We start from the raw sequence: 24,849 nt of genomic DNA, 5'->3' as shown, positions 1-24,849 counted from the left end.
ACATTCTGCACCCTCTCCTTTCCTTCTCTATGAACGGTATGCTTTGTATGTATAGCAAGAAACAATACTTTTCACTGTGTACCAATATATGTGACAATAATAAATCAAATCAGATCAGTCAAGAACCTATTTATCTCTGTCTTCAATACACTCAATGACCCGGCCTCCAGAGCCTTCCGTGCAATGAATTCCACAGATTCATCAAACCCTCTGGCTAAAGAACTTCCTCCTCATCTCGGTTCTAAAGGGTCGTCCCTTTACTCTGAGGCTGTGCCCTCAGATCCAAGTCTCTCCGACTAATGGAAACATCTTCCCTGTGTCCACTCTATCCAGCCTTTCAGTATTCTGTAAGTTTCAATGAGATTCCCCCCCTCATGGTGGCACAGTGGTTAGCACTGCTGCCTCGCAGTGCCAGGACCCCGGGTTCGATTCCCGGCTTAAGTCACTGTCTGCATGGAGGTTGCGTGGAGCTCTCCCTGTCTCTGCTCCCACTGGGTGCTCCGGTTTCCGCCCACAGTCCGAAAGACGTGCTGGTTAGGTGCCAAATTCTCCCTCAGTATACCTGAACAGACGCCGGAGTGTGGCACCTAGGGAATTTTCACAGTAACTTCATTGCAGTGTTAATGTAAGCCTACTTGTGACAGAAATAAATAAACTTTAAACTCATGAGGCACGGTACGTTCTCTCTGGTGTCGTGACTAATCTCTACCATAGAAACATGCTCTCAGCTCACTATCAGATTACTATCTGTGGGAGTTTGCTATATGCACATTGGTTGCTGCATCTCCAGTATTACAGCAGTGACTGCGCTGTGAAAGATATTTCATTGACTTTAATGATCCTAAAAGGCGATGTATAAATGCAAGCCCTTTTTTTTCCTGCTTACATTTAAGAAGAAATGTAAATCCATTCCAGAAATGGATGTAGTACTCATGTTAAAGTTAAAGTTTATTTATTAGTCACAAGTAAGGCTTACTTTGAATTAAATTACTGTGAAATTTCCCATGTCGCCACATTCCGCTGCCTGTTCGGGTCAATGCACCTAACCAGCACGCCTTTGGCTAAGATCAAGGTGTAGTTTTGTAACACTTGGTTGAAATCATGAGGTTACATTGAGGCTTCATTTGAAGAAATTTTTTTAAAGCGGCATCGAGGCCTTTTTGGGGAGGAGGTGCAATGCCTGCTCCAATCAGCTTGGATCATGTAGATCAAGCCCAAGACAGGAAGTGGTGAGCCTGTCTTGTCAGCTTGGATCAGGAATGTCTCACTTGCTGAGATTTTGAATTGAACTTTGATTGAATTGAATTGAATATAAACAAAAAAAAGACTGTGGGAGGAAACTGGAGCGCCCGGAGGAAACTCATGCAGACATGGTGAGAATGTGCAGACTCTGCACAGACAGTGACGCAAGCCATGAATTGTCCCTGGTGCTGTGAGGCAGCAGTGCTAACCCACTGTGCCACCGTGCTGCCACTATGCCACCATGTGTAGTTCGATCATGAGTGTTCCATCCACATACTGTACAGGCACTATACAATTTTAGCATTCCCTGCCTTTCCTGCATGCAGGCTGTGACCCACTTGCTGTTCACTGCCAGTTTTTAGTGTTTTATTTTTAGCATTCTCTTTGCATTGATCAGAATGCAGAAAATGAACGCAGCAACTGTTGACTCTCAGCCCAAACTGAGTCTCAATTTGTAGCACGTCTTAACTATGGATTTGGAAAAAAAGACCTATTCTTGTTTTATCCTCACTTCTCTCCCCTCCCTCCCAAAAACCAGCTGAATATCAAATGAGGAGCCTTTTCTCACATGACTCCTGGTCACATACCGAATGACTCAAGAACAGCTCCTTCCCTCTGCTATCAGACTTTTGAATGGATTACCTTATATTAAGCTGATCTTTCTCTACACCCTAGCTCTGACTGTAACACCACATTCTACACCTTCTTCTCCCCTTCTCTATGTATGGTGTGCTTTGTCTGTATGTGGTGCGCAAGAAACAATACTTGTCCCTTTATCCCAATACATGTGACAATAATAAATCAAATTAAGTCAAAAATCTAAAGCTGTGAGACTTGGCAACCAAAATGGTGCCACAGTGGTTAGCACTGCTGCCTCAGTGCCAGGGATTCGGGTTCAGTTCTTGGCTTAGATCACTGTCTGTATGGAGCCTGTATATTCTTACCCCCTCCCCCCCATCCCCACCCCACGTCTTCATGGATTTCCTCCAGGTACTTCAGTTTCCTCTCATGGTCCAAAAGACGTGTTGGTTAAGTGCGTTGGCCATGCCAAGTTCTCCCTCAGTGTACCTGAACAGGTGACGGAGTGTGGCGACTGGGGAGTTTTCACAGTAACCTCACTGTCACATTAATGTAGGACGTCTCACACCACCAGGTTAAAGCTGAACAGGTTCATTTGGAATCACGAGCTTTCAGACCACTGCTCCTTCATCAGGTGAGTGGCGAGGTAGGTTTCACAAACATGGTCTATATAAGCCACGACACAGTTGCAAGATAACAGAGCATATATAGGCAATGACACAATTGCAAGATAATGCAGTGTTTGTGAACCTACATCCACTCACCTGATGAAGGAGCACCGCTCCGAAAGCTCATAATTTCAAATAAACCTGTTGGACTTTAACCTGATGTTGTGAGACTTCTTACGGCGCCCACCCCAGTCCAATGCTGCAATCTCCACATTGTGTTCATGTAAGTCTACTTGTGACAATAATAAAAAAGATAGTATCAAAATTGGGAAGCAAGAGGTCGGTACTGATATTGACATGAAATTGAGACCTTAGGTTAAGGAATATGCAAAGCTCCTTCTGTAGAACCATGTCTTCTCTCATTTTGCCTCTTTCTCAGACTTCGTCAAGCTTATTAAAAAAAACACTTTATCGGTTGTTTTACCTTTAAGTTAAAAATATCCACCCATTGACCACTTATATAAATGTACAAATTGAATCATGTGTAATTTACTTGACACTTTTATACCTCTAGGAGACTTTTCTTCAATCAAATCCACCCTCACGTGATTTAAGCCTGAGTACAACCCAGGTATGATCCATCAATGCTTAATCATAGGATTCCTATAGTGTAGAAGGAGGCCATTTAGCTCATTGAGTCTGCACTGACCACAATCCCACCCAGGCCCTATCCCAATTATCCCATACGTTTACGCTGGCTACTGCCCCTGACCAGAGGGCAATTTAGCATGGTCAATTCACCTAACCTGTTCATCATTGGACTGTGAGAGAAAACTGGAGCACCCGGAGGAAACCCACGCAGACACAGGGAAAATGTGTAGACTCTGCACAGACAGTGACAAGCCGGGAATCGAACCCTACTCCCTCGTGCTGTGAGGCAGCAGTCCTAACCACTGTGCCACCCATTTTATAATATATATATAATGTATATATAGATATGTGAATATATTTGTCTTGCCTTAATAAGTGCCTTCAATTGGAAAGAATTCAGCAGCTTTTTTTATTCATATGTGGTACATTTGATTTGATATTATTGTTACGTATTAGTGTACAGTGAAAGGTATTGTTTACTGCGTGATACATAGACAAAGCGTAGAGAAGGAAAGGAGAGGATGCAGAACGTAATGTTACAGTTATAGCTAGGGTGTAGAGAAATATCAACTTAATGCAAGGTAGGTCCATTCAAAAGTTTGATGGCTGCAGGGAAGAAGCTATTCTTAAGTTGGTTCGTATGTGATCTCAGACTTTTGTATCCTTTTCCCGATAGAAGAAGGTGGAAGAGATTATTTACAGGGTGCATGGATATTGATTATGTTGGATGCTTTTCTGAGGCAGTGGGAAGTGGAGACAGAGTCAATGGATGGAGGTTAGTTTGCGTGATGGATTGGGCTTCATTCACGACCCTTTGTAGTTTTTTGCAGTCTGGGCCAGAGCAGGAACCATACCAAGCTGTGATACAACCAGAAAGAATGCTTTCTATGGTACATTTGTAAAAGCTGGTGAGAGTCAAAGTGGACATGCCAAGTTTTCTTAGCCTCCTGACAAAGTAGATGCATTGGTGGGCTTTCTTAACTATAGTGTCAACATGGAGGGACCAGAACCAGGTTGTTGGTGATCTGGACATCTAAAAACTTGAAGCTCTGGATCATTTCCACTGGGCAGGTCCTCCACTACGCTTCCTGAAATCTATGACTATATCTCTTGTTTTGTTGACATTGAAGGGGAGATTATTGTTGCTGCACCAGTTCACTAGATTCTCTATCTCATTCCTGTACTCTGCCTCATCATTGTTTGAGATTTGACCCATTACATGGTGTCACAGCAAACTTGAAAATTGAATTGGAGGGGAATTTGGCAGTCATAGGTATATAAGGAGTACAGTAGGGGGCTGAGAACACAGCATTGTGGGGCACCCGTGTTGAGGATGATTGTGGAGGAGGTGTTGTTGCCTGTCCTTACTGATTGTGGTCTGTGGGTTAGAAAGTCTAGGATCCAGTCGCAATGGGAGAAGCCGAGGCCCAGGCCACCGAGTTTGGAAATGAATTTCGTAGGAATAATAGTGTTGAAGGCTGAACTGTAGTCAATAAATAGAGGGTCTGACATATGTGTTTTTGCTATCTAGGTGTTCCAATGTTGAGTGCAAGGCCAAGAAGATTGCGTTTGCTATGGATTTGTTATGGCAGTTGGCAAACTGTAGTGGATCCAGGCAATCTGGGAAGCCGGAATTGATTTGTGACATGACTAACCATGACTAACCAGTGACATGGGTATTGCTGGCTGGCCAGTATTTATTGCCAGTTCCTAGTTGCCTTTGAACTAAAGCGGTTTGCTAGGTTATTTCAGAGGCAGTTGAGACACTGATTTAAGATTCTGGGTGATGAGGAGATGTGAGGAAGACACTCTTTTAATCCCAGGCCAGAATGCAAAACTCAGTTGCTGTACTGAGAGAGGGTCAGAATGAGATGTTAAACTGCGGCCTGAGCTGTTTGGAGGCTGTAAGAGAATCCTGAGAAGGGCAGGAGAGGCTCTCCCTAGGCAATACCTAGCCCTCAATCAACATCACAAAAACAGATGATCAGATAGTTATCACATTGCTGTTTGTGGCAGCTTACAAGCAGCATTTCCGAGTTTATAACAGTGATGACACTACCAGAAGCACTTCATTGCTTATAAGTTACTTTGAGGTGTCCTGTGATTGTTTAGCCACTTTTTTTGCTCTATCTAAATCCTCCTTGTACCTTCTCTAGGCTTTGTTAGAACACAGAACGGTACAGCATAGGAACAGGCTCTTCAGCCCACCATATTGTGTCGAACATGATGCAAATTAAACTCATCCCTTCTGCCTGCCCTTGCTCCACATCCCTCTTTTCCTTGTATATTTATGCGCTTACCTTTTTTTAAAATTCATTCATGGGATCAGGGCATTGTTGGCTGGCCAGCATTTATTGCCCATCCCTAATTGCCCTCAGAGGGGCAATTGAGAGTCAACCACATTGCTCTGGAGCTGGGGTGGCATGATGATGCCTCACAGAGACCTGGGTTTGATTCCCAGCTTGGGTCACTGTCTGTGTGGAGTTTGCATGTTCTCCCTGTGTCTGTGTGGGTTTCCTCTGGGTGCTCCGGTTTCCTCCCACACTCCAGAGATGTGCAGGTTTGGTTGATTGGCTGTGCTAAATTGTCCCTTAGTGTCCCGGAATGCATAGTTTAGTGGGATTAGTGAAGTAAATATGTTGGGTGACGGTTTGGGATTGTTGTTGGTGCAGACTCGATGGCCAAATGGTGTCCAAAATCTATGATTTTGTGATTCTTGCATATTCATGTGCTTATCTTTTTTGCAATTCACTTGTGGGGCATGGGCATCACTGGCTGGCCAGCATTTATTGCCCATTCCTAGATGACCTCGGAGGGTAGTTCAGAATCAACCACATTGCTGTGGTCTGGAGTCACACGTAAGCCAGACCAGATAAGGATGGCAGATTTCCTTCCCTAAAGGACATGTGTGAACTATCTGTCCATTAGTGAGCATAATTATCCATTGCCAAGAAATTGTGAGTTATACTAATTATATTTAAATGATCTGTCTTGGTCCTTCCATGCCAACACGATAATTAAGAAAGCCCACCAACTCTACTTTCTCAGAAGGCTAAGGAAATTTGGCATGTCCGCTTCGACTCTCACCAAATTTTACCGATGCACCATAGAAAGCATCCTTTTTTGTTGTATCACAGCTTGGTATGGGCTCCTGCTCTGCCTAAGATCGCAAAAAACTACAAAGGGTTGTGAATGTAGCCCAATCCATCATGCAAACCAGCCTCCCATCCATTGACTCTGTCTACACTTCCTGCTGCCTTGGAAAGATAGCCAACGTAATTAAGGACCCCATGCACCCTGGACATTCTCCCTTCCACCTTCTGCAGTTGGGAAAAAAATACAAAAGTCTGAGGTTGCGACTCAAGAACAGCTCCTTCCCTGCTGCTATCAGACTTTTGAATGGACCTACTTTGCATTAAGTTGATCTTTCCCTACACCCTAGCTATGACTGTAACACTACATTCTGCACTCTCGCCTTTCCTTCTCTATGAACAGTATGTTTTGTCTGTATGGTAAGCAAGACACAATACTTTTCACTGTGTACTAATACACATGACAATAATAAATCAAGTTAAATCAGTGCCATTCTGTCTAGTGACTGTAAATGATTTCAAGACTTCATCCACCACAAAAGGTCAAACGCAACTTCTTGTGTCCTTTCTTAAAAACATGACCTAGAATTCTGTGTGTAAATAAAATTATCCATTGCTGCAGTTAGTCATTACCCTTTGAACTCGTACCTGATTTATTCTCAAAGTTGATTGGAAAGCAGCCATTTTATATACTGTATATAGTACCAGACTTAAAAATACACTAGCGTTTCCTTATCCTGTGCTATGATTTCTTGTGGTTCACAACACATCATGATTAAAACATGGATTACCTCCCAGTCTCTCTCTCAGAAAGAAATTGGTAATTAAAACTCTCCCTCCCCATTACTTCTGTGTCCAGTCTTTGACTAGTTTGATGCGGCAAGATCAGGATAAAAGGGATTTTGTAGGCAGCATTTAGAAAAAGCCTTGATCCCCGTAATTCTGAGCTACATTTGACCATGGGTGCGACAGATAGATAAAAGGCCCCTTTTAAATTCTGCCTTGCTGTCCCATAATCCCTCGCTTTGATGATTAGTGGGTTAAAAAAGAACATTGGGCGAGCAAGCCGCCCATAATGATGAACTCAGTAAGAAGGCACTGTTTTTAACCTCACTCACTGGGTGGGTTTGGAATGGGAAGTTTCACCATCTATTTACTTTGCTGATGAGTAAAATGGGCAAGTGAAATTAACATAAAACCTATCATCACTAAAAGTCTGGGGGTGATTGTCCCAAAAACATTCTAAAGTGTCAAATTCACATAAAAACTGGAGTAAATCCAGCTGGTGTTTTCAGCAGGCGTTTAGCAATGAATCTCCGACACTCTGAGCACTGCAGAGACTGGCGCATGTGCAGTGGCCCCGCACCTCCGGCCTCCTGATCGCGGGCCTGTTCCATTGCTAGCCAGTCCCAAGACCCCCTATTGCTGCCCCCTCGGCCCAATTGTTGTCCCCCCAAACATGCCTGGGCCCCCCAAACATGTCCCGGGCAGTGCCGGGGGCCAGGCTGGCTCTGCCAAAGTGGCCATGCCTAGGGGACTTGGCCTCCTCACCCACCGCACCCCCCCCCCGCCCTCCATACCCCGCTGGTGGCCAACCCTCTGGGAGGTCTTGCTCCCCTCCTATTTCACTCCAGTGGGGTCGGGCAGCCAGCTCCCCGCAAGTGGGGAGTTATGGTAAACCCTGTTGGAGTGAACCACTCAAGATGGGGGTGGAGAGGCTAGCAGGCTGGGATATTTCGGTCCTGGGCCCTCTAATACAGCTTAAAATATATTTAAATTAGAAGCTGCATACATTACATGGAGTTTAGAAGGATGAGGGGGAATCTTATAGAGATGTATAAGACAATGAAAGGGATGGATAGGGTAGAGGTAGAGAGATTCTTCCCGCTTAGAAAGGATAGCAGGACTAGAGGGCACAACCTCAAGATAAGGGGGTGGGGGCAGTTTAGAACGGAGTTGAGGAGGAACTTCTTCACTCAAAGGGTGGTGAATCTTTGGAATTCTCTGCCTGTTGAAGTGGTGGAGGCTACCTCGCTAAATATATTTAAGTCACGGGTAGATAGGTTTTTGATAGACAAGGGAATTAAGGGTTATGGGGAGAAAGGAAAGTGGAACTGATCCACTTCAGATCAGCCATGAATGGCGGGGCAGGCTCGAAGAGCTAGATGGCCTACTCCTGCTCCTATTTCTTATGTTCTTATTACCCAGCGCTGAGGAAGCAAGGCAGCCCAGGCAGACAGCGGGAATGCCACAAAATTGTCTGGAGTCTCCCGGCCCACTGTGCTAAGAAAGCAGGGCAGCAGGGTGGGAGAATGGCCCCCCCTCCCCCCCAGTATATGTTGTGGCTCAGTTGGTAGCACTCCTGAAACTCAACACTCTGGGTTCAAGACCCACCCCAGGGCTTGAGCACAACATTTCATAGGATCCCTACAGTGCAGAAGAGACCATTCGGCCCATTGAGTCTGCACTGACTCTCTGACAGAGCATCTTACCCAGGCCCCCTCCCCTGCCCTATCCCTACAACGCCACACACTCTGCATGGCTAATCCAGCTAACCTACACATCTTTGGACACTAAGGGGCAATTTAGCATGGCCAATCCACCCAACCTGCACACCTTTGGACTGCTGGCACAACGCAGTGCAGTGCTGAGGAAGTGCTTTGATTTGATTTATTATTGTTACATCTATTTGGGATATAGTGAAAAGTATTGTTTCTTGTACCCTATACAGACAAAACATATTGTTCATAGAGTACATAGGGGAGAAGGAAAGAAGAGGGTGCAGAAGGTAGTGTTACTGTCACAGCTAGGGTGCAGAGAAAGATCAGCTTAATGTGTGGTAGATCTTTTCAAAAGCCTAATGGCAGCAGGGAAGAAACTGCTTTTGAATCAGTTGGTATGAGACCCTAGATTTTTGTGTCTTTTTCCTGATGGAAGGAGGTGGAAGAGAGAATGTCTGGGATGCGTGGGGTCTTTGATTATGCTGGCTGCTTTTCCCGAGGCAGCGGGAAATGTAGACGTAGTCAGTGGATGGTAGGCTGGTTTGTGTGATGTACTGGGCTACGTCATGACCCTTTGTAGTTTCTTGCAGTCTTGGACAGGAGCAGGAGCCATGCCAAGCTGTGATACATTTGGAAAGAATGTTTTCTTGGGTGTGTCTGTCAGAGGTGTGTTCTTTCGGATGTAATGTTAATCTCAGGCCCCTTTTCCTGTTTAGGTGAAGTATAAAGATCCAGTGACGTTATTTCAAAGAAGTGCTGAGGGAGGGGGAAGATGGGGGTTTACCTTAACCCTGTTGACTTTCTATCAATATCACACAGCAAAAAAAAACCCAGATGATCTGGTTATTATCACATTGCTGTTTGTGGGAGTTTGCTGTTTACAAATTGGCTGCTCTGTTTCCTATCTTACACAGTGCTTACTGCATTGGTTGTAAAACACTCCGAGATATGCAGTGGCAGTGAAACGTGCTGTCTAAAACCAAGTCTCAGGTTCAATTCCTGTTCTGGAAATAGAAATGACTGGGACAGTTGGTGAAGAATTCAGGTTACAAGGAGAATTATGTTACTCAGTTAGTAAGATCAGCTTGGGAGGCAATGGGGCAGAATAAAATCAGATGCGAAATCTTCAGTGTGGGCTGCCAGTCCATTCGATTCTAACCTAATTACCTCCTCCCACCCTGCCTCCATAAGAACAGAGGAAATAGAAAGAGGAGTAGATCAAATAAGGCCATAAGATATCAAAACAGAATTAGGCCTTTCGGCCCATCAAGTCCACTCTGCCAATCATGACTGATAAGTTTCCCAATCTCATTCTGACACCTTTTCCCCCGAACCTTTGACCCTCTTACCAATCAAGAACCTATTTATCTCTGTCTTAAATACACTCAATGACCCAGCCTCCACAGCCTTTTTGGAATCATAGAATCCCTATAGTGCAGAATTAGGCCATTCAGCCATCGGGTTTGTACCGACCACAATCCCACTAGAACCCTATCCCCATAACTCTGGAATCGAACGCGGACCCCTGTCATTGTGAGGCAGCAGTGCTAACCGTTGTGCTACCAGGCCATCCCAATGAATTCCATCCCCATCCTTCTAAACTCCATTGAGTACAGACCCAGAGTCCTCAAACACTGCTCATACGTCAAGCCTTTCATTCCCAAGATCGTTCTTGTGAACCTCTTCTGTAGTCTGTCCAAGACCAGCACATCCTTCCTTAGATAGGGGGCCCCAAAACTGCTCACAGCACTCCAAATGGGGTCTGGCCAGAGCCTTACAAAGCCTGAGCAGTACATATCTGGCCCTTTGAATCTGCACTGCCATTAAAAACAACCATGGCTGATCCTCTGACACTTCTTCCAGCCCACTCCCCAAATCCCTAGATTCCCTTAGAAATAAAAATATCTCTCTATAGCTCATCCATCGCAAGGCTACAACATCAAAGGAGGCCATTGGGCCAATTGTGTAGAGGCTAACTTCCTTTGTCTTTGTGTTTATTGTACAATCCCTACAGTGCAGAAGGAGGCTATTCGACCCATCGAGTCTGCACCGACCACAATCCCACCCATCTCTATCCTCATTACCCCACATATTTACCCTGCTAATCCCCCTGACACTAAGGGGCAATTTAGCATGGTCAATCCACCTATTTTGCACATCTTTAGATGCTAAGAGGCAGTTTAGCATGGCCAGTCCCCCTAACCTGCACATCTTTGACACCAAAGGGCAAGTTAACATGGCCAATCCACATAACCTACACATCTTTGGACACTAAGGGGCAACTTAGCATGGCCAATCCATCTAATCTACACATCTTTGGATGCTAAGGGGCAGTTTAGCATGGCCAATCCCCCTAACCTGCACATCATTGACACCAAAGGGCAATTTAGCATGGCCAATTCACCTAACCTACACACCTTTGGACACTAAGGGCCAATTTAGCATGGCCAATTCACCTAACCTACACACCTTTGGACACTAAGGGCCAATTTAGCGTGGTCAATCAATGTAACCTGCACATCTTTGGACTGTGGGGGAAACCGGAGCACCCGGAGGAAATCCACACAGACACTGGGAAAACGTGCAGGCTCCGCACAGACAGGAATCGAACCTGGGTCCATGGCGCTGTGAGGCACCAATGACAAGCACTATGCCACCGTTCCACCGTTCAACGATGGAGCATCCACAACCCTCTGGGTAGAGGATTCTAAACATTCACGACCCCGAGTGAAAAATTTCTCCTCATCTAAGGCCTAAATGATTGGCCCTTTGTGCTGACACTGTGTTCTAGATTTCGAGGGGGTCAACCTCTCAGTGTCCATCCTGTCAAAGCCCTTCCACATTATAGGGTCCATTCATTCCTTTGAATAGACGCTGCAACCCCCTCAGCTCAGCCACCTCCCTGCAGAAATACCTGAAGATGGAGCCATCTCCCTTCCGGGTGGTCACCCCCCCGCCCCGCTTCACCACAGAACAAATTTTGTACAACATAAAACGAGTACAAACGCAATCAGAAAAAGAGGCATTTAGAAAGTCCTGGTACAGAGTTTAAATGAATTTCCTTTATTGAACAGAACTTAAAATTAAATCAATACAAAAGTGAAGAAGAAAAGAGAAAAGCTATAGAGAGAGTGAGAGAGAGGAACTGGCTTCTTGCTGATAGTGATGAGGACCATCAGAGGATACCACAGGACATAGATCGGTTGGAGACTTGGGTGCAGAGATGGCAGATCGAGTTTAATCTGGACAAATGTGAGGTAATTCATTTTGGAAGGTCTAATACAGATAGGAAATATACAGTAAGTGGCAGAACCCTTAAGAGTATTGATAGGTAGGGGAACTGAGTGTACATGTACATAGTCACTGAAAGTGGCAATGCGGATGGAGAAGGTAGTCAAGAAGGCATACGGCATCTTTGCCTTCATTGGCTGGGGCATTGAGTTTAAAAATTGGCAAGTTATATTGCAGCTTTATAGAACCTTAGTTAGGCCGCACTTGGAATATAGTGTCTAATTCTGGTCACCACACTACCAGAAGGATGTGGAGGCTTTGGAGAGGGTACAGAAAAGATTTACCAGGATGCTTCCTGGTATGGAGTGCATTAGCTACAAGGAGAGGTTGGAGAAACTTGGTTTGTTCTCACTGGAATGATGGAGGTTGAGGGGTGACCTGATAGAATCCTACAAGATTATGAGGGACAGAGTGGATAGTCAGAAGCTTTTTCCCGGGGTGGAAGAGTCAATTACCAGGGGACACAGGTTTAAGGTGCGAGGGGCAAGGTTTAAAGGAGATGTACGAGGTAAGTTTTTTACACAAAGGATGGTGGGTGCCTGGAACTCACTGCCGGAGGAGATGGTGGAAGCAGATACAGTAGTGAGTTTTAAAGACAAATACATGAATAGGATGGGAATAAAGGAATATGGTCCATGGGATGGTAGGGGGTTTTAGTTAAGTTAGGCAGTATGTTCGCTGCAGGCTTGGAGGGCTGAAGGGCCTGTTCATGTGCTGTAATTTTCTTTGTTCTTCGTTCTTCTGCCAGTCCCGCACTGATCAAAACAGAACTCAAAAACAGTGCTGGACTGAATGAAAACATAGAGCTGAAGCTACAATATATTTGATTCTCTGACTTGGAGAAACCGGCCTTGCAGATGTTGTTTATGAAAAGGTTTGCTTGGCTTATGAAAAGCCTGTTTTGCTGGCATTGTACTTTTCAAAAATGCAGTCAATGTTCTAGCTAGCCCAGCATGCCTTCCGAGTTTCAAAATGTAGTCAAGCTAAAGCTAAGTTAGTTAATTCTTTAACTTGCCATTGAAATGTAATTGCATTGGCAGAAATACCTTAAAATGAAGTCTTTGCATAAATGGAACAAACCATTCATAGGGTTAACACGTACCTTGAATGTGTCTGTGAGATCACTTCTCATTTTTCTAAACCCCAAATAGTGTGGACTCAATTTACTCAGTGTCTGATCTTAGGACAATCCTCTCACCTCAGGCACCTACCAACTGAACCTTTGCTGTATTGCCTCCAATGCAAGTGTGTCCAAAGAAATATGGAGGCTAGCACTGCACTCAGTACTCCAGGTGTGGGTTGAATAAGTCCTATGCAATTGTGGTAAGCATTCCTCGTTCTCATAGTCCAGCCCCCTTACAGTAGAGGCCCACATGCCCACATTGCTGTGGTTTTGAAGTCACACGTAGGCCAGACTGGGTAAGGATGGCAGACTTCTTTCCCTCGATGACATTAGTGAACTGAATGGGTTTTTCCAACAATTGTCAGTGGTTTCATGGCTCCTGCTCTGTCCAAGACTGCAAGAAACTACAAAGAGTTGTGAATGAAGCCCAGTCCATCGCACAAACCAGTCTCCCATCCATTGACTCCATCTACATTTCCCACTGGCTCGGAAAAGCAGCCAAGGACCCCGAACATATTCTCTCCTACCTTCTTCCGTCAGAAAAAAATACAAAAGTCTGAGATTACATACCAACTGACTCAAGAACAGCTTCTTCCTTGTTGCTATCAGACTTTTGCACTACCATGCACTAAGTTGATTTTTCTCTACACCTTAGCTATGACTGTAACACTACCTTCTGCACTCTCTCCTTCTCTGTGAACGGTAAGCTTTGTCTGTATAGACGCAAGTAACAATACTTTTCACTGTATCCCAGTACATGTGTCAATAATAAATGAAAGAATACTTTTCGTTGTATCCCAATACATGTGACAATAATAAATCAAACAATACTTTTCAGTGTATCCCAGTACACGTGACAATAATGAATCAAACAATACTTTTCACTGTACCTTAGTACACGTGACAGTAATAAGTCAAACAATACTTTTCACTGTATCCCAGTACATGTGACAATAATAAATCAAACAATACTTTTCGTTGTATCCCAGTACATGTGTCAACAATAAATGAAACAATACTTTTCGTTGTATCCCAGTACGTGTCAATAATAAATGAAACAATACTTTTCATTGTATCCCAATACATGTGACAATAATAAATCAAACAATACTTTTCAGTGTATCCCAGTACATGTGACAATAATGAATCAAACAATACTTTTCACTGTATCTTAGTACACGTGACAGTAATAAATCAAACAATACTTTTCACTGTATCCCAATACATGTGACAATAATAAATCAAATACTTTTCACTGTATCTCAGTACATGTGACAATAATAAATCAAACAATACTTTTCACTGTATCCCAATACATGTGATAATAATAAATTAAACAATACTTTTCACTGTATCCCAATACATGTGATAATAATAAATTAAACAATAGTTTTCACTGTATCCCAATACATGTGACAATAATAAATCAAACAATACTTTTCACTGTATCCCAATACATGTAGCAATAATAAATCAAATCAAAGTCATCAGTAGGTTCTTAATTCCAGATTTTTTAAAATTGAATTCAAATTTCATTATCTATTATGGTGGGATTTGAACCTCGGTCCCTCGAATGTCAGCTGAGTTTCTGGATTAATAATCTAGCAATAATACCACTAGGCCATTGCCTCCCCATAAATCATGATCCAAAGAGAAAAAATGTCTAGGTTACAGGGAAAATATGGCTCATTCGCCCTTGTGAAAATCCAGCAGAACCACTATGCTATGGCAGCTAATGATTCTATTCAAGAGCCTACAAGAGAATCAAACGCCAATGGCCACCGGTTCTGTCAAACACATACAGCATTGTTAGAGGCACCTGTCCTGGCACTTCAGGTGCCATTTACAGACCAATATAACACCTGCAGCATCTGTGCATTCCACTGAAGCAAGAAACACTTTGCTGTGGACGAGATGAATGGCCACAAGGAAGGCACGGCAGCCTGGTGTTTGGCACTGCTGCCTCACAGCTCCAGGGCCTGGGTTTGATTTCCAGCTTCGATCACTGACTGACTGCGTGGAGTCTGCACCTTCTGTCCCGTGTCTGCATGGGTTTCCTCCGGCTTCCTCCCACGGTCCAAAGATGTACGGGTTAGGTGGATTAGCCATACTAAATTGTTCTGTGTCAAGGGGACTAGCTGGGGCAAATGCTTGGGGTTACGGGGTTGGGCCTGTGTGGGATTGTGGTCTGTGCAGACTTGATGGGCCAAATGGCCTCCTTCTGTAGGGATTCAATGATTTAAGACTTATCTGGATAGATATTTGGACAGGCGGGGAATATAGAGATAGGTAGGACAACATGATTGGTGCAGGCTTGATGGGCTGAAGGGCCTCCTTCTATACTGTAGGGTTCTATGATTCTATAAAGGAGTATGTAGAGTAGGCAGGCCATGACCTTAGTCCTTGTGAAATGCTGATTTGATGCCTTCAATGTTATTTTTGACCACAATGCTCCAGCTAACACCCTTTCTGAACCTCACACAGATGAACACACGTTGAGCAGCAGGAAAGACCTCACACCCCCCAACCCTCCACCACCAGCACCAGCACCACCCCCCCCCCCCCGCCCCCCACTGGCCCCCAGCTCACCCCCACCACCAGGTGAAAGTCCAAAGTCCAACAGGTTTATTTGGAATCACGAGCTTTCGGAGCGCTGCTCCTTCATCAGGTGAGGGGAGATGTAGGTTTCACAAACACGGTGTATATTGGCCAAGACACAATTGCAGGATAGTTGCAGATTAGCATGTGAAGAATGGTTGGAATGCGAGTCTTTACAGGTAATCAAGTCTTTACAGGTACAGACAGTGTGAGTGGAGAGAGGGTTCATCACAGGTTTCAGAGAAGTGAATTGTCTCAAGCCATGATAAGACAGTTGGTAGGATTTTGCAAACCCAGGCAGTATGGTAGTGTTGTGAGGCTAATTACTGTGCCCACCCCAGACCAACACTACATCTCTACCCCTTGGAGTACAGTATGACTATAGGAAAATGAACAGAGGCTTCACAGAGCAGGACAAGGTGCTGGAAGAGGGAGGAGGAGGGAGGAGAAAGCCTCTTAGCAACCTAGGCGTTAGGAGAGCAATTTTCCTAACTGCATCTCAGAAAGGAATAATGTATGTGTTACACTAAGAACATCCTCACCACAATCTGCCTCTATCCATAACTGCAGCTGAGCAGGGCAGGGACGATGTTGCTAGTGCCTGTGAAGGTGACCATGGTGATAAACATTAATGCATCCAGTTCCTGCCAGGCCAGCACCAGGGGCAATCACAATACCTCGCAGCTTGCTGTCCATGATTGGGCTAGGGAGGTCACTGAGCCTCTCTATTCATTGAGAGCAAACTTCAATGTGTTCTAAATTCTGTCAGTACTCTTGGGCGGCCAATAGGGTTCTGTGGTTGGACAAGTTTGGGAAATCCTGGTGCAGTTTCCAGCTTACAGACCGTCCTCAAGTCATAGGCTGTGATTTCCTGCCCACTGCAGTACCCACTGCAGCACCACAGAAAGTCGATGGGATCTTTTCCTGGTCCATCAGATCCTTTGTGCCGCCTGTGATGATTCCTGTTACAGTGTGGGGATGGAAAATCCCAACTTTTGAGTCAGTTCATGCAGAGGCTATTCTGCAAGGAGGCTATTCTGCTTATTGAGTTATAGAATCCATAGAATCCTGTGGTGCAGAAGGAGGCCATTTGGCCCATCGAGTCTGTACTGATCACAATCCCACCCAGGCCCTATTCCCGTACCCCACATATTTGACTTTCTATGCCTTTTGGCTTTGACAAAGGGTTATATGGGCTCAAACGTCACCTCTTTTCTCTCCTTATAGATGCTGCCAGATCTGCTGATATTGTACAGCATTTTCTGTTTTGACCCCACATACTTATCCTGTTAGTCCCCCTGTCACTAAGCTCAGTTTAGCATGCCCAATTAACCTAACCTGCACATCTTTGGACTGTGGGAGGAAACCAGAGCACCTGGAGGAAACCCACGCAGACGCAGAGAGAACATGCACAGATAGTGACCCGAGGCTGGAATTGAACCTGAGTTCCTGGCGCTGTGAGGCAGCAACGTTAACTCTCCATTCTGGGTCTCTGTAGATCGATCCACTCCCCTGCTCTATCCCTGCAAGTTTCTTTCCCTAATTTAATTTCATTTTGAAATCATTCATCATCTCTGTTTCAACACACTTGGAGGCAGTGCGTTCCAACTCATTCCCACTTGCTGGCTAAAAAAGTGTGCTTCCTCACAACCCCTCTTCCCCCAGTTTTTCTCACCTAGAATCATAAAATCGTACCTTCCTAATCCTTGTCCCATCAGCTAATGGGAACAGCCTTTCAATGTTGGCCTTATCTAAACCTATCTAATCTCGAGCAAATCTTCCCCCAATCTCCATCACTCCAAGGAGAACAATCCCAGTTTCTACAGCCTCACCTTGGAGCTAAAACTTCCTCATCCCTGGAACTGTTCTGATAAATTTCCCTCTGCACTCTCTCTTGAACCTTCACATCCTTCCTAAAGTGTGACAACCAGAACTGGACACTAAGGGTGGGATTGTCCAGCCTCGCTTGTTCCAAGACTGTAAAATCCTGCCTTTCCATCAACAGACCTTTCCATGCTCTGTCCACTTGCCTGCTCAGATTCCGGGTGGGATGGTAAAATCCTGGCCTATTTCCCATTGTCTAAATCGACATGTTTGGAGCCTTCAACAAGTCATCGATGAAGATGAACATCTTGCCAAGGCCATCCCCACACCTCCATTACTTGCCTTCAAACAACCGTGCAACCTCAAACAGGCCATTGTTCGCAGCAAACTACCCAACCTTCAGGACAACAGTGACCATGACACCACACAACACTGCCACGGCAACCTCTGCAAGACATGCCAGATCATCAACACAGACACTACTGTCATACGTGAGAACACCACCCAGCAGGTACACAGTACAGACTCATGTGACTCAGCTAATGTTGTTTACCTCATGCACTGCAGAACAGGATGTCCTGAGGCATGGTACATTGGTGAAACCATGCAGATGCTACAACAATAAATAATTGGACACCGCATCACCAGGCAGTCAAGGGCTTTCAACACGGACACTACTGTCACACATGAGAACACCACCCACCAGGTACACAGTACAGACTCATGTGACTCAGCCAATGTTGTTTACCTCATGCACTGCAGAACAGGATGTGCCGAGGCATGGTATATTGGTGAGACCATGCAGATGCTACAACAATAGATGAATGGACACTGCATCACCAGGCAGTCAAGGGCTTTCAGCCTCCAATCTTCGGATAAGTATTCTCCAAGTTGGAGAATACTTACACACAACGCAGAATCGCTGAGCAGAAACTGATAGCCAAGTTCTGTGTGAATGAGGATGGCCTCAACCAGGATCTTGGGTTCATGTCACACTAGGTTGCTGTAGATGAGGCGGCAACGGTGGGAGTGGGATGGACGGTGGCGGGAGGTTCTGATGGGCAGGATGCTGCAGTACCGACTGCAACTGCTGCTGGTGCATTTGCTGCAGCTGCTGCATCTGCTGGAGGTGCTGCTGCCTCAGCGTCTGGAAGTTGGACGCTAAGCCGGCAGCAGGAACTGGCGGGGGCACGGTGGTCGGGCTCAGAGTGGCGCCGATGCCAACCTAAAAAAAAACAAAAAAAAAGTGACTTGGACAGGTTGCAGAGCTGGGCCGCGAGGTGGCGGATGGAGTTTAATGCGGAGAAGTGTGAGGTAATCCATTTCGGTAGGAATAACAGATGTGTTGAGTATAGGGCTAACGGGAGGACTTTGAATAGAGTGGAGGAGCAGAGGGATCTAGGTGTATGTGTACATAGATCCCTGAAAGTTGGGAATCAAGTAGATAAGGTTGTTAAGAAGGCGTACGGTGTCTTGGCGTTTATTGGTAGGGGGATTGAATTTAGGAGTCGCAGCGTCATGTTGCAACTGTACACAACTCTGGTGCGGCCGCACTTGGAGTACTGTGTGCAGTTCTGGTCCCCACATTACAGGAAGGATGTGGAGGCTTTGGAGAGGGTGCAGAGGAGGTTTACCAGGATGTTGCCTGGTATGCAGGGGAGGTCCTATGAGGAGAGACTGAGGGATTTGGGGTTGTTTTCACTGGAAAGAAGGCGGCTAAGAGGGGATCTTATAGAAACATATAAGATGATTAGAGGTTTAGATAGGGTGGATGGTGATAGCCTGTTTCCTCGGATGGAGAAATCTAGCACGAGGGGGCATGGCTTTAAATTAAGGGGGGGTAGTTATAGGACGGATGTCAGGGGCAGGTTCTTTACCCAGAGGGTGGTGAGGGACTGGAATGCCCTGCCTGCTGCAGTTGTAAATGCACCTAGTTTGGGGGCGTTTAAGAGATTGGTGGATAGGTTTATGGACGAAAAGGGATTGGTTTAGATTAGTGGGTCAATGTTTTTTTTTAAAAATAAGACTGGTCGGCGCAACATTGTGGGCCGAAGGGCCTGTTCCGCGCTGTAATGTTCTATGTTCTATGTTCTATGTACCTGTAACCCCTACCATTTGGCTTCAGCTTGCAAAATCCGACTCACTGTCTTGCCTTGAGACAATTCACACCTCTTTAACCCTCTCTCCAGGCACACAATCTGTACCTGTAAACACTTGATTATCTGTAAAGACTCGCATTCCAACCATTATCCTGCAATTGTGTCTTGGCCTATATATGCCGTGTTTCTGAAACCTACCTTTCCACTCACCTGATGAAGGAGCAGCACTCCGAAAGCTCGCGATTCCAAATAAACCTGTTGGACTTTAACCTGGTGTTGTGAGACTTCTTAGTTGACTGAAAATCTCTGGGATTGTGAGACCCAATCCCTGGACACTACGGTAAGCGAGCAACATCACAGGGTATAAGCAACACACCCATTACAATCAACAGAAAAAAATTCAATTAAATCCTTTCCAGAAGGTTCTGGTGAGGCCATGTGGCTGAGTGATTGGTGTACAGTGAGGTATTGTTAATGATCTGTGCCCTGAAGCAGTTCCTTGAAGCTCCACTGATAACATAATCACACCCAAACTCAGATTCACAAACGGTGGACATGGTTCATGTACGTATTTTCAAAAATAAAGATCGCCAGATGGATCTGTGTGAATCAGGACTTTGATTCACAACTCTTCCAGCCCTCCAGGCTCTCAAAGTAATGTTTACCACACAGCAGTGCAGGCCACTGCTAGTTAACTGCCCCTTCACTCCACTGTCTCCTGGGCTGTAGTGGGGACATGGCCCTGTAACCGCCATTCTTGGAACTTGCTGGGAGAGAGGACACTTGGAGACGCACTATTATTTTTAAAGTTTATTTATTTGTGTCACAATTAGGCTTACATTAATGCTGCAATGAAGTTACTTGAAAATCCCCTGGTTGTCACACTCCAGCGCCTGTTTGGTGACCCTAGCTGCTTATTAGTGTCACAAGTAGGCTTATATTTACACCGCCATGAAGAATAAACTGAAAAAAAGAACATTCTTTACACTCCTCTGCAATCAAGGAGAATGCACAAACTCCACACAGACAGTGACTTGAGCCAGGAATTGAATGCAGGTCCCTAGAGCTGTGAAGCAGCAGTGCTAACCACTGTGCTACAGTGCTGCCTGTACCGTGCTTGAACAAAAGATACAGACAGAGGGTTATGAGGCAGAATCTTTTCTACACAGGGAGTGACACTGAGCTGTGGCTATGGGCCAAGTGCTGTTGGATGGGATCAGGTGGGAGGTCAGGTATTTTCCACGTGTTGGGGCAGACTCGATGGGCTGAAGGGATTCTTCTGCAGTGTGTGGATTTACAGTTCTATGAGCTGGAACTCGCTGCCTGTGAGGGTGATGGAAACGCAGACGATGAATGGTTTCAAAAGGGAGGTGGATGGGCATTTGAGGGTAATAAACTTGCCGGGTTATAGGGCTAGAATCCCTACAATGCAGAAGGAGGCCATTTGACCCATCGAGCCTACGCCAACAACAATTCCAAGGGTGACACAATGCTTAGTACTGCTGGCTCACAACATCAGAGAACCGGCTTCGATTCCCAGCTCGGGTGACCATCTGTGTGGAGTTTGCACGTTCTCTCCATGTAAGCGTGGGTTTCCTCCAGGTGCTCCAGTTTCCTCCCATGGTCCAAAGATGTGTAGGTGAATTGGCCATGTTAAATTAGCGTCAGGGGGGATTTGGAGGGTAAGTATGTGGGGTTATGGGGATGGGACCTGGGTGGGATTGTGGTCTTGTTTATACCTCTGCCTCTGCAATGCTGGAATAGGCTCAACTCACTCACTGACAACAGGGATCTTTTACTTTAGTTAAACGTTCAATAAAACCTGGGAGACTGACACTGGGGAACTGATGGTTCACATGGCTGGCGACACAGTGGCACAGTGGTTAACGCAACTGCCTTACAGTGCCAGGGAACCGGGTTCAATTCCTGGCTTGGGACACTCTCTGTGTGGGGTCTGCATGTTTTCCCCATGTCTACATGGGTTTCCTCTGTGTGGTCTTGTTTCCACCCGCAATCGAAAACATGTGCGGGTTAGGGGGATTGGCCATGCTAAGTTGCCCCTTAGTGTCAGGGGGACTAGCTGGGGTAAATGCATGGGGTTAAGGGGATAGGGCCTGGGTGGGATTGCGGTCAGTGCAGACTCGATAGGCCAAATGGCCTCCTTCTGCCCTGTAGGATTTGATAAAAAAGAAGTCTTCTTTTGGCTTTCAGTGAATTGAATGTCAATGTAGAGGGACATTTACGGCCAAATAAAGGTGGGTGAAAGATTTAACTGGCAATGTGTGGAACCAAAATTAGATTTATCACAGTGCCAGGGACCCGGATTCGATTCCCAGATTGGGTCACTGTGCAGTATCTGCACGTTCTCCCCTGTGTTTGCGTGAGTTTCCTCCAGGCACTCCGGTTTCCTTCCACAGTCCAAAAGATGTGCTGGTTAGGTGCATTGGCCGTGCTAAATTGGCTCTTAGTGTCAGGGGGGTTAGCAGGGTAAATGAGTGGGGTTACGGGAAAAGGGCCTGGGAGGGACTGTGGTCAGTGCAGACATGATGGGCTGAATGGCTCCTTCTGCACTGTAGGGAATTCTATGATTTACATGGCAGGTAGGTTTATTTATTATTCAACTGGGGTATATTTTTAAAACTAATTTATTAGTATCACAAGTCAACTTACATTAACACTGCAATGAAATTACTGTGAAAATTCCTTAGTTGCCACACCCCGGTGCCTGTTTGGTTACACTGAGGGAGAATTTAGCACCCAACCAGCACTTCTTTCAGATTGTGGGGGGAAACCAGAGCACCTGGAGGAAACCCACGCAGAAACGGGGAGAACATGCAGACTCTGCACAGACAGTGACCCGAGGCTGGAATTGAACCCAGGTCCCTAGCGCTGTGAGACATGATGTGGAGATGCTGATGTTGGACTGGGGTAAGCACAGTAAGAAGTCTGACAAAACCTGGTTAAAGTCCAACAGGTTTAACCTGGTGTTGTGAAACTTCTTGGTGTGAGGCAGCAATGCTAACCACATGCTACCGTGCTGCCCTGAAGGTGGGGTGCAGCTCGGTTGCTATATACCTGTTTGGGGGACATGCAAAGCAAAAGATTTGAACTGTATAAGCAAATCTAAACTCCGCCGAGCATTTGCAAATGGTCCTGTCTTGCTTCCACGTCACAGGCTACAGAGCGGCTCGCAATCTGTGTTTGAAACCCAGGCTGACAGGGTACCATGCAAGACAGAATTCTCCTATTTTGAAACTAAGCAAGGTGTGGTGGGGCCCTGGCATAGCCCGCTGACCAGAATAGCAAGATCCCACGCCAGATTCAAACCTTTGGACCTAATTAATTATGCACAGGTGCGTCCTGCCCCTCCGTATCACCTGGCAGGCTGGGAGATGATTCTTCTGCCTGTCCTCAGCTAGTGGGTTTCAAGGCTACGCTGCCATATTGAAACACCAGTTCAGCCCAGTCCTGTCACACTCTCGTTCTCTCGCTCTCTCCAGCCACTTGTCTTCACCAGAATGTGCAGGATGTCGTCAACCCCGGGGAAAAAGGCTAGCATCCTCAACAAGAAGTCTGTTCCGCAATTCAGCCACCCTCCCTCACCCGAGCCCATAGCATACGCGGCACCCGTGTCCCCATTTGAGCTTCTACCCACCCTGTCTGGAGTCTTTATCCATTCCTACCAGCAAATGATGTCAGCCATGATGTGGAGATGCCAGCGTTGGACTGGGATGGGCACAGTAAGAAGACTCACAACACCAGGTTAAAGTCCAACAGGTTTATTTGGAATCACAAGCTTTCGGAGCACTGGTCCTTTGTCAGGTGAGTGGAGAGGTAAGTTTCATAAACATGGTTTACAGACAGAGACCCAATTGCAGGATTATTACGGATTGGAATGTGAAGAATGGTTAGAATGCGAGTTTCTACAGGTAATCAAGTCTCTACAGGTACAGACAGTACGAGTGGAGAGAGGGATGATCACAGGTTTAAGAGATGTGAACTGTCTCCAGCCAGGACAGTTAGTAGAACTTTGCCATGGAAACTGATAGCTAAGTTCCACATGCATGAGGACAACCGGGGTCTTGGGTTCATGTCACACTGCCCCCACCATTTGGCCTGGGTTTGCAAAAGTTTGTTTTCATTACTTTACAAATATTGGGCAACACGGTGGCACAGTGGTTAGCACTTAAGAACATAAGAACATAAGAAATAGGAGCAGGAGTAGGCCGTCTAGCCCTTCAAGCCTGCCCCGCCATTCAATAAGATCATGGCTGATCTGTCGTGGCTCAGTTCCACATTCCCGCCCTCTCCCCATAACCCTTAATCCCCTCGCTTATCAAAAACCCATCAACCAGCGTCTTAAAAATACTTAGCGAGGCAGCCACCACTTCAACAGGCAGAGAATTCCAGAGATTCACCACCCTTTGAGTGAAGAAGTTCCTCCTCAACTCCGTTCTAAACCGCCCTCCCTTTATCTTGAGGCTGTGCCCCCTAGTCCTACTGTCCTTTCTGAGCAGGAAGAGTCTCTCCACCTCTATCCTATCCATCCCATTCATCATCTTATATGTCTCAATGAGATCTCCCCTCATTCTTCTAAACTCTAACGAGTACAAGCCTAGTTTATTCAGCCTCTCCTCATAGCTCAACCCCCTCAACTCCAGTATCAGCCTAGTAAACCTCCTCTGCACTCCCTCCAAGGCCAAAATATCCTTGCATAAGTGCGGCACCCAAAACTGCACACAGTACTCCAGCTGCGGCCTCACCAATGCCCTATACAGCTGCAGCAAGACCTCCCTACTTTTATATTCAATCCCCCTCGCTATGAAGGCCAGCATCCCATTAGCCTTCCTGACCACCTGCTGCACCTGCAGGCTGGGTTTTTGCGACTCATTCACAAGGACCCCGAGGTCCCTCTGCACTGTCGCCTGCTGCAGTTTTTCACCACGTAAGTAACAGTCCTTCCTACCATTATTCCTACCAAAGTGGACCACCTCGCACTTGCCAACATTAAATTCCATTTGCCATTTCCTGGTCCATTCGCCTAGCCTATTTCGATCCTTCTGCAGACTCTTCACACCCTCCGCGCAATTTGCCGTTCCACCAATCTTGGTGTCATCAGCAAATTTCGACACCATACACTCGGTTCCCTCCTCCAGATCATCTATATAAATGGTAAATAGCTGAGGCCCCAGCACCGACCCCTGGGGCACTCCGCTAGTCACCATCCGCCAATCCAAATAG

The 24,849-nt window shown here is 45.8% G+C and overlaps 1 long non-coding RNA gene across 1 annotated transcript in view; it reads left to right on the top strand.

The window, feature by feature from the left end:
- Positions 1 to 24,849, top strand: part of LOC145361387 (uncharacterized) — a 123,179-nt gene that overhangs the window by 10,715 nt on the left and 87,615 nt on the right. The window contains exon 2 of the long non-coding RNA XR_013889826.1: positions 3,004 to 3,060. This is a non-coding gene — a long non-coding RNA (uncharacterized LOC145361387). The remainder of the gene's footprint in view (positions 1 to 3,003; positions 3,061 to 24,849) is intronic.

The sequence above is a fragment of the Carcharhinus amblyrhynchos genome, chromosome 34 (genome assembly GCF_965287045.1).
Source record: "Carcharhinus amblyrhynchos chromosome 34, sCarAmb.v2.hapA, whole genome shotgun sequence".
NCBI lineage: Eukaryota > Metazoa > Chordata > Chondrichthyes > Carcharhiniformes > Carcharhinidae > Carcharhinus > Carcharhinus amblyrhynchos.
The sequence above is the reverse complement of the archived record's forward strand: the minus strand, read 5'-3'. Positions and strand labels throughout refer to the sequence as shown.